Source organism: Symphalangus syndactylus, chromosome 16 (genome assembly GCF_028878055.3).
Source record: "Symphalangus syndactylus isolate Jambi chromosome 16, NHGRI_mSymSyn1-v2.1_pri, whole genome shotgun sequence".
Taxonomy (NCBI): domain Eukaryota; kingdom Metazoa; phylum Chordata; class Mammalia; order Primates; family Hylobatidae; genus Symphalangus; species Symphalangus syndactylus.
This window is the reverse complement of record NC_072438.2, coordinates 71,651,825-71,661,110: the sequence shown is the minus strand read 5'-3', so window position 1 is coordinate 71,661,110 and position 9,286 is coordinate 71,651,825. Positions and strand designations below refer to the sequence as shown.

The 9,286-nt window shown below is 41.8% G+C and overlaps 1 pseudogene; it reads right to left on the bottom strand.

Annotated features, from left to right (window-relative positions):
- Window positions 1–7,027: 7,027 nt before the first annotated feature.
- On the bottom strand, window positions 7,028–8,107 carry LOC129464478 (14-3-3 protein theta-like; annotated as a pseudogene).
- Window positions 8,108–9,286: the final 1,179 nt, after the last annotated feature.

The window sequence follows — 9,286 nt, the reverse complement described above, 5'->3', positions numbered from 1 at the left end:
AACCCGTCATCTAGGTTTTAAGCAGTGCGTGCATTAGATATTTGTCCTAATGCTCTTCCTCCCTTTGTCCCTCACCCTCTGACAGGCCCCCATGTGTGAATGTTCTCCTCCATGTGTTCTCATTGTTCTACTCCCAATTATGAGTGAGAACATGTTGTGTTTGATTTTCTGTTCCTGTGTTAGTTTGCTGAGAATGATGGCTTCCAGGTTCATCCATGTTCCTGCAAAGGACATGAACTCATTCTTTTTTTATGGCTGCATAGTATTCTATGGTATATATGTGCCACATTTTCTTTATACAATCTATCATTGATGGGCATTTGGGTTGTTCTAAGTCTTTGCTATTGTAAATAGTGCTGCAATAAACATACATGTGCGTGTGTCTTTATAGTAGAATGATTTATAATCCTTTGGGTATATACCCAGTAATGGGATTGCTGGGTCAAACAGTGTTTATGGTTGTAGATCCTTGAGGAATTGCCACACTGTCTTCCACAATGGTTGAACTAATTTACACTCCCACCAACAGTGTAAAAGTGTTCCTCTTTCTTCACAGCCGCACCAGCATCTGTTATTTCCTGACATTTTAATAATCGCCATTTTAACTGGTGTGAGATGATATCTCATTTTGGTTTTGATTTGCATTTCTCTAATGACCAGTGATGGTGAGCTTTTTTTCCTAGGTTTGTTGGCTGCATAAATGTCTTCTTTTGAGAAACATCTGTTCATATCCTTTGCCCACTTCTTGATGGGGTAGTTTGTTTTTCTCTTGTAAATTTGTTTAAGTTTCTTGTAGATTCTGGATATTAGACCTTTGTTGGAGGGTAGCTTGCAAAAATTTTCTCCCATTCTGTAGGTTGCCCGTTCATTCTGATAATAGTTTCTCTTGCTGTGCAGAAACTCTTTAATTTAATCAGATCCCATTTGTCAATTTTTGCTTTTGTTGCAATTGCTTCTGGTGTTTTAGTCACAAAGTCTTTGCCCATGCCTATGTCCTGATGGTATTGCCCAGGTTTTCTTCTAGGGTTTTTATGGTTTTGGGTTTTACATTTAAGTCTTTAATCCATCTTGAGTTAATTTTTGTATAAGGTGTAAGGAAGGGATCCAGTTTCAGTTTTCTGCATATGGCTAGCCAGTTTTCCCAGAACCATTTATTAAATAGGGAATCCTTTCCCCATTCCTTGTTTTTGTTAGGTTTGTCAAAGATCAGATGGTTCTAGATATGTGGTGTTATTTCTGAGGTCTCTGTTCTGTTCCATTGGTCTATATATCTGTTTTGGTACCAGTGCTATGCTATTTTGGTTACTGTAGCCTTGTAGTATAGTTTGAAGTCAGGCAGCATGATGGCTCCAGCTTTGTTCTTTTTGCTTAGGATTATCTTGGCTATATGGGCTCTTTTTGGTTCCATATGAAATTTAAAGTAGTTCTTTCTAATTCTGTGAAGAAAGTCACTGGTAGCTTGATAGGAATAGCAATTAATTTATAAGTTACTTTGGGCAGTATGGCCATTTTCACAATATTGATTCTTCCTATCCATGAGCATGGAATGTTTTTCCATTTGTTTATGTCCTCTCTTATTTCCCTGAGCAGTGGTTTGTAGTTCTCCTTGAAAAGGTCCTTCACATCCCTTGTAAGTTGTATTCCTAGGTGTTTTATTCTCTTTGAAGCAATTGTGAATGTGAGTTCACTTGTGATTTGGCTCTCTGATTGTCTATTGTTGGTGTACAGGAATGCTTGTGATTTTTGCACATTGATTTTGTATCCTGAGACTTTTTTGAAGTTGCTTAAGGAAATTTTGGGCTGAGACGATGGGGTTTTCTAAATATACCATCATGTCATCTGGAAACAGAGAAAATTTGACTTCCTTTCTTCCTATTTGAATAGCCTTTATTTGTTTCTCTTGCCTGATTGTCCTAGCCAGAACTTCCTATACTGTGTTGAATAGGAGTGGTGAGAGAGGGCCTCCTTGTCTTGTGCTGGTTTTCAAACGGAATGCTCCCAGCTTTTGCCCATTCAGTATGATATTGGCTATAGGCTTGACATAAGTAGGTCTTATTATTTTGAGATATGTTTAATCAGTGCCTAGTTTAGTGAGAGTTTTTAGCATGAAAGGATGTTGAATTTTATCAAAGGCCTTTTCTGCATGTATTGAGATAATCATGTGGTTTTTGTCGTTGGTTCTGTTTATGTGATGGATTACATTTATTGATTTGTGTATGTGAAACCAGCCTTGCATCCCATGGATAAAGCTGACTTAATTGTTGTGGATAAGCTTTTTGATGCACCATGCTCAACCTCTTGTGGGAGGGAGTGTGTCAGCGAGTGAATGCGGGATCTGGCCAGCTGCTTTGGGCACCAGGAGGAGCAGGCTCCTTGCAGGCTCTATGGTGGCACCCATATGGGGGTGCCTTCAACCCCTGAAACCCCAGAAGGGGTGTTACAATGCTCTCTTAGCTCCACCACCTGTGGACAGTGGTGTGTTATGAGCTCAGTGGCCCCTTGCCTCATAGTGTGGATGGCTGCCCTCTGACAGCAAGAGCAAAGAGCTGGTGTGACAGCTTTTTTTGGGTACCCACACTTGATAGGTCCCAGGCTCTTGTCCAGCATCCAAGAAGAATGAGGTTGCATGGACACTTGAAGGAAGGTAGAAGTGGAACAATTTATTTAGTGATGGAGAAGGCTGTCAGTGGAGAGGGGAGCTGGAGAGGGGATGGGATGGGCAGGTAATCTTTCCTAAAGTCTGGCCATCTCTGGCTGGCTCTTTTTTGAAGTTAAGTCATCTCTCCTCTGAAGTCCAGCTGTCCCTCTGAAGTTACATTGCCTCTCTCCAGTCAAGCTGGTTCTCTTTCTTTACTGACTGAGTCTGGGGTCTTTATAGGCACAGGATGGGGTTGGGGCAAGCCATAGGTAGTTTTGGAAAAGGCAACATTCGATTGTTAAAATGACATTATTCAGAAAGAACCAATTGAGAGACAGCAGGCAAACAGGGATAGAAGTGTTCACTTTGGGCCGTGGGCTTCAGGCTTTTTAACTTGAAGATGGGGTTTTGCCTGGGACCTGCCCTGTCTGCCTAGAGTCTTTTTGCCTCCTTCCTCTATCATTGCCCCCTCTAAAGAGGCACCTGTAACTGTCTCTTTTAGAATATGAATGATGACTGATCTTAGCTATTTCCTGCTGACAGGGGGTGTTGTTTTGGGGAAAACAGCAGTCAGATTTCCCTCAGAGGTCTACCTAAGGGTCCCTGGTAAAAGGGAGTCATCATCTGAGGCTCCAGTTGCATGACCATTTGAAGTTTAATGGCCTCTAGGCAAGAAGAAACAAGTTTTACAAGTGAAGTATGCATGGATCAAGTATGTGTATTATACAAAGAGGAGTTAGAAGGAAAGAATCTAGTGCCAAAGATTACAGAAATAAGAAGTGAACTATATACTAATACTATATGCTAATAGTATTACTATATACTAATACTATATACTAATAGTATTACAAATAATATTACTATATACTAATCATTCGGAAAACAATATTGTGCCTAAATTTGTTTCATCCTGGTGAATGAAATTAAACTTTGTATGGGAGCAGTTAAGCTTTAGAAGAAAGATAACTGTTTATGGGAGTACATATTCCCATGGGAGTTCAGGATTAGAGGATCCTTGGTAAAGATACCTCATGGTGAAGAATAGAATGAATGTAAGAACAGCAAGCATAGGCATGACTATAAAGGGGATATCCATGGAAGGTCAATTGTTAACACTTATCTTTTGTAATTTTTAGCTTGAGGTCCCCGATTTCTTCACATTGGCACTTTGGGTGCTCTTCTGGGTCGACAGAGGTAACTCCATCAGCTTCCGAGGTCTTTACTCAAGTATAATGAATCCAAGAATCTATTCCATGACCTTTACTGCTGTAGAAGCAGAAAGGAGTACAGTGTAAGGTCCCTCCCAATCTGGGCCTATAGAGGGAGAAAAGGAAGGAAGTACATTTACCAGTACTAAGTCCCCTGGGTTGAATAGAGGTGAAACCCCATCTCTACTAAAAATACAAAAATTAGCCAGGTGTGGTGGCACATGCCTGTAATCCCAGCTACTTGAACCTGGGAGGCAGAGATTGCAGTGAGCCGAAATGGAGCCATTGCACTGTAGCCTGGGCGACAAGAGCAAAACTCCATCTCAAATAAATAAATAAAACAGGAAATCTCCTCTCCATAGAGCATACAGCAAGTAAATGACTTTGTAACTTTACTTCATCCTCTTCATTTACATAGGACGTACCCCAAGTAGAGGGTATTTAAACTCATAAAAACTCTGTAACAGGGCCTTTGAGCCCCTATGCTCAGGCTTGCTCCCACACTGTGAAGTGTACTTTCATTTTCAATAAATCCCTTCATTCCTTCCTTGCTTTGTGTGTTTTGTCCAATTCTTTGTTCAAGATGCCAAGAACCTGGACACCCTCCATCATTAACAGTATGGTCATGTGAGAAGGCATCTGATGGGAGCCTCTGGATTCTCTTCATAGTTCCTTCCTGCTCCTGCTGGGTTTCAGCATACCTAGTTCCCCTTGAGAGTCAGGATCGACTCTTCTCACCAATTTAGAATCCACCTCAGTTTTTGTTTGTCTTCTGACTGGCATGAGGATCCTGAGTGTAGCCATCATTGACTGTGGAATCATTCCTTCCTGGATTCAAAGCCAGTGGAACCCAGAGTCACAGAGATGGGAGCATAAATTTGGAAAGTAGGTCAGTAGGAGTACTAATAAAAGGTGACAATCCAATTTCTGTCCCTTGATTCCAGATCCTTGTATTCTGGCTGTGAGAGCAACAGTTATATATATTCACTGAAACTTTAATAGCTATAGGCTATCCTATATTCTTTAAAACCAGCTGCTTCAGATTAATGGTGAATACACAATAAAAGCTGCAAATCTCAAGGGCATGAGATTATTACCTATCTTTTTTCATGGTAAAATTAATTCCTTGGTCATAAATAATGATGTACGTGATACCATGAAAGTAACTCCATAGATGGTGTGGCTGGCAGAAGCATTGTGGGTAGATTTGGTGAAAATACATCATTACCCAAAGGAAGGGGTGGTCCACCCAAGGAATGGGGATTTTAGGGTTGGTCTCTGCTGCTGGCAAATTCAGTACTTATAAGGGTAGTAGTCAAGTCAGTTTTGCTAAGGGAAAGTATTTTGTTGAACTCCTGCATAACCTCCACTCCTGCCACCATGCATTTTGTTTTTGAATCCTTTGAATAGCAATGGAGTAGCTGGGGAAGGAAGCAGATAGAGCAGGTCATCTTTCTCATCTGACTAATTAAGAGTTTCCTCCATGGGAGAAAATTTCTGTTAAGCATTCACATGGAACACAAATATTCTCAGACTCTGAGCCCATTCAAAATGTCTATAATAAACTTCTTTCCCAAATCTTTCTGTCTCAATATTCAAATCTTTTCTACCAGAACTCTGACAATTGAGTTATACCATTAGCATTTTCTCATCACACCAGTTGATATTAAGTTCAGCTGCATGTAACAGAGAAAACTCAAAGTGTGGGATAAACAAAAATAAATTTATTATCTTCTCACATAAAAGAAATCTTGAGCTAGGCTATCCAGGGCTGATATTGCCTCATCATATTTAGGGTGTGGTCCTTGTGTTTTGGTTCAATATAGCTTCTAGCACTCCAATTGTCATGTTTACCTTCTAATTGGCAGAAAGGAGGAAAGAGGAAAATAGCTAACTTTGATTTCTTTAATAAACCTTTCTGGAAGCTACACACAACATTGCTGTTCAAATCTCATCATTATTCACACTGGCCCACATCAAGCAATGTGCTCAGTTAAAGTCACTAACAATGAAGAGGACAATAGATCAATAGTTGCCTAACTGGTTTCAGGGACAATTTGGTTTGCCCAGATCTGTTTAGACACTACAGATGCTGTCTCCACCTGATTAAAATCAAATATTCATTATCATTTTCCTAATACAAATCTCTTTTCATTCTAGCCAATTGGACATATAGGTGGACACGTAATAGAAATCATCCTCCTTCCCTGCATAAATAAAATATTTCATGATGGCTCCTGTTGGGGTGATCAGACCGAACACCAGGACATGGGGGTGATGAAGTCTGGTGGAGTCAAAGGAATAAGAAAAAGAGTTTGAGAGAGAAAGTGGGACCAGGGGGCCATTGTGAATGTGGAGGCTGTGAAGGCCCCAAGCTCTGGGGGCCCATGCTATTTATTGGTGCTCAAAGATACAGGTGGTGAGGATGTGGGGGTTGAAAGGAAATGGTGTATCAAGTGAATGAGAAACATACGGCTACTTGAGATAATGGGAGTACTAGAAGCAAGGAGTCAGCAAGTCTAGCAGACATGCAAGCCCTGCCTCAGCTTCTCTCCCAACACTCAGCTTTTCTCCCAACAGGCTCTGACCTATGTAATTTCTTAGAAATGGAGAATTGCTTTTGGTTTATTGTTTTGGAAGGTGCAGCGGTGGGTTGAAGGGCTCCTTGAGCATGGCCACACTGGACGCCGAGGCTGAGGAGGCGCCGAGAGTGAGCGAGGGCTGCTAGCACATTGTCACCTCTCAGTCCCATTGGACCTCTGGTGAGGTGGATATTGTTAAAAACAAAAGTCAATATCATATGTCTTCTGTTATCTCTACTGTGATTGGTAGACTGCAATGATAACCTGGGAGTTCTGGGAGTTGGTGTTACCTTAGAGTCAGTATACAATAGTTTTCCAAATATTTGGGTACTTTCCTTTTTTTTCTAGTGCCAGGTTATACTGATGAGTAGCTATAGGCCCCTTTGGAGAAGACTAGGAAGAATCGTTGTACCCACTTGTAGTATTAATTTAGGTTTATTCATTCCTTCATGGAACCCAGATTTTTCTTCAGTAATCCTTCACTGAGTCTGTGAAGGATTCAGGACTGGAAATTGGGCAAAGTGTTCCTACTCTTGAGGTATTCTTAGGACTTGGTGTTTTCTTTTTTTCTCTTAAATTGTAATTAACTACATTTTCTTATTTTCACAGTAATATGAAACACAGTCACTTGCAGAACTGGTTCAGATTACTTAAATACCAGATACATTTTTAGTCCTCTACATAAGTGTTTGGGAGTTACTTATGTTTATATGCAATGAAGCTATTAATACTTTTCTACAGCAGTACTGCACACCAGGAAGGCCAAGACAAACACAAATCAAGGAATGAAGTTTTCCCAAAGCTGCAGTGTGAAAAGACTATAAACAGTTGATTCCATACACATGAATGGGTTTCTTTGCTATAGGAAATCCAAGTGGAATAAGGAATGGAGATGTGTAAAAAGGTTTCCTGAGGAAAGAAGGATGACACCCTGTATGGATTTAGTTTTCAGCCCCTTCTGCCACATCACATTCTTCTCCTGCACTGTCTGATGTCCAAAGTGTTAGATTGTCTCTAAGCAACTGCATGATGAGGGTGCTGTCTTTGTATGAGTCTTCATTCAGTGTATCAAGTTCAGCAATGGCCTCATCAAAAGCGGTTTTAGCCAGCATGCAGGCAAGCTCTGGGTTATTAAGAATCTCATAGTAATATACAGAAAAGTTAAGAGCAAGGCCCAGGTGGATTGGGTGTGTAGGTTGCATCTCTTTCTTGCTTATATCAAATGCCTCTTGGTAAGCTCCTTGGGAATTATCTATCATTTGTTTTCGATCATCACCACATGCAACTTCAGCAAGGTACCAGAAGTAATCACCCTTCATTTTCAGATAGAAAATCTTACTCTCTGGATTCATTGCATTGGCTATTAAATATTTATCCAACAATTCCAGGACCGTGGTGCAGATGGATCTCAGCTCGGACTCCACTTTCTCCCGATAGTCCTTAATCAGCTGCAACTTCTTGTCGGAGGTGTCGGTCTTCTGCTCGATGCTAGAGATGACCCTCCAGGCAGACCTGCGGCCCCGGACCACGTTCTTGTAGGCCACGGAGAGCAGGTTGCGCTCCTCGTTGGACAGCTCGGCGCCCTGCTTGGTCACTGCCTTCATGCAGGTGGCCATGTCGTCATAGAGCTTGGCCTACTCAGCCAGCTTGGCCTTCTGGATCAGCTCAGTCTTCTCCATGGTGGGCGCGGGGCCGGGGCCGGGGCAGAGGGTGAGGAGAGCGAGGGCCAGGACTTGGTGTTTTCTTATTCAAATCAAGTAGAACCTTAGCAGTCTGACTTCACATATTTATTCCAGGGACTAAATAATCTATTAAAAATCACCAAAGTTCCATGTGGGTCCGACCATTTTGATTACAATGATAACTCATTGTCTATAATAGCAGGCAGTTGAGGGTGGGGGGTGAGGCAATCAAGGTTTCTAAGATAGAAAACTTAAGGAGGTCTGCACTCCTAGGGTATCGGAAGTGCCAAACCCTTCTCTTGCACAACCTTGAGAGTGAATGCTTCCTTAAATATTGTGTCTTAGGTGCTTTAATGGCCTCACCCTAGTCCTGCATAAGAGTCATCATGTGCTTTGACTTTACCTCTGATTGAGTACTGCTTCTTGGACTCCATCATCTCTAACATCTTGGATTCCTCCATCCCCACTGAAATTGAAGAGATAATTTCAATTGCAATCAATTGTGCAATGCAGTTGTTTTCCTAGTTGTGTGTGTTGTACTGCCCAGGCCCTGTCTTTAGGACAGAAGCTCTCATTCCCCTAGTTGCTAGAAATGTTGGTAGCCAAGGGCTCTTAGTGAGTTACTCACCAGGAACTGCACTCAGGTGAAGGAAGTCACCTCACCAAGATCACACCCCTCCCTGGGGGTTAGCCTTCAACATGAAGCTATAAGGGTCTGCACACCATGCCTTAAAGGTGGCCATTCCAGCTCTAGAGCTCTTGGTGGGAGCTACATTGCAGTTCATCCGTCCCTCTCCCTCATCCTCCTGTTTTCACTCCCCCACACATGTAGAACAAGAGAACATTCACCAATAAACTTCCTACCTGTGTATCTCCTCTCAGAGTATGCTTCCTGGAGGACCATACCTAAGGCAGCTGGTGCCAGGTATGGTATGAGGAAACAGATCCTATAATAAGATTTTGGATCAGGATCACCTGCCAGCTGACTGCTACTGAGGACAGCATCCTCTGTGGGAGTGAAACACTGGTAGACCGTGTCATACTGCAGCGGTGCATTCATTAAAACTTTCATGGCTGGTGTACACGATGGGATACCAATAGAAAAGAATCCAGCCATGGACTGCAAAAAAAAAATGCAGAGGTAGGGGAAATACCACAGGTGTTTGAGAAGTTTGG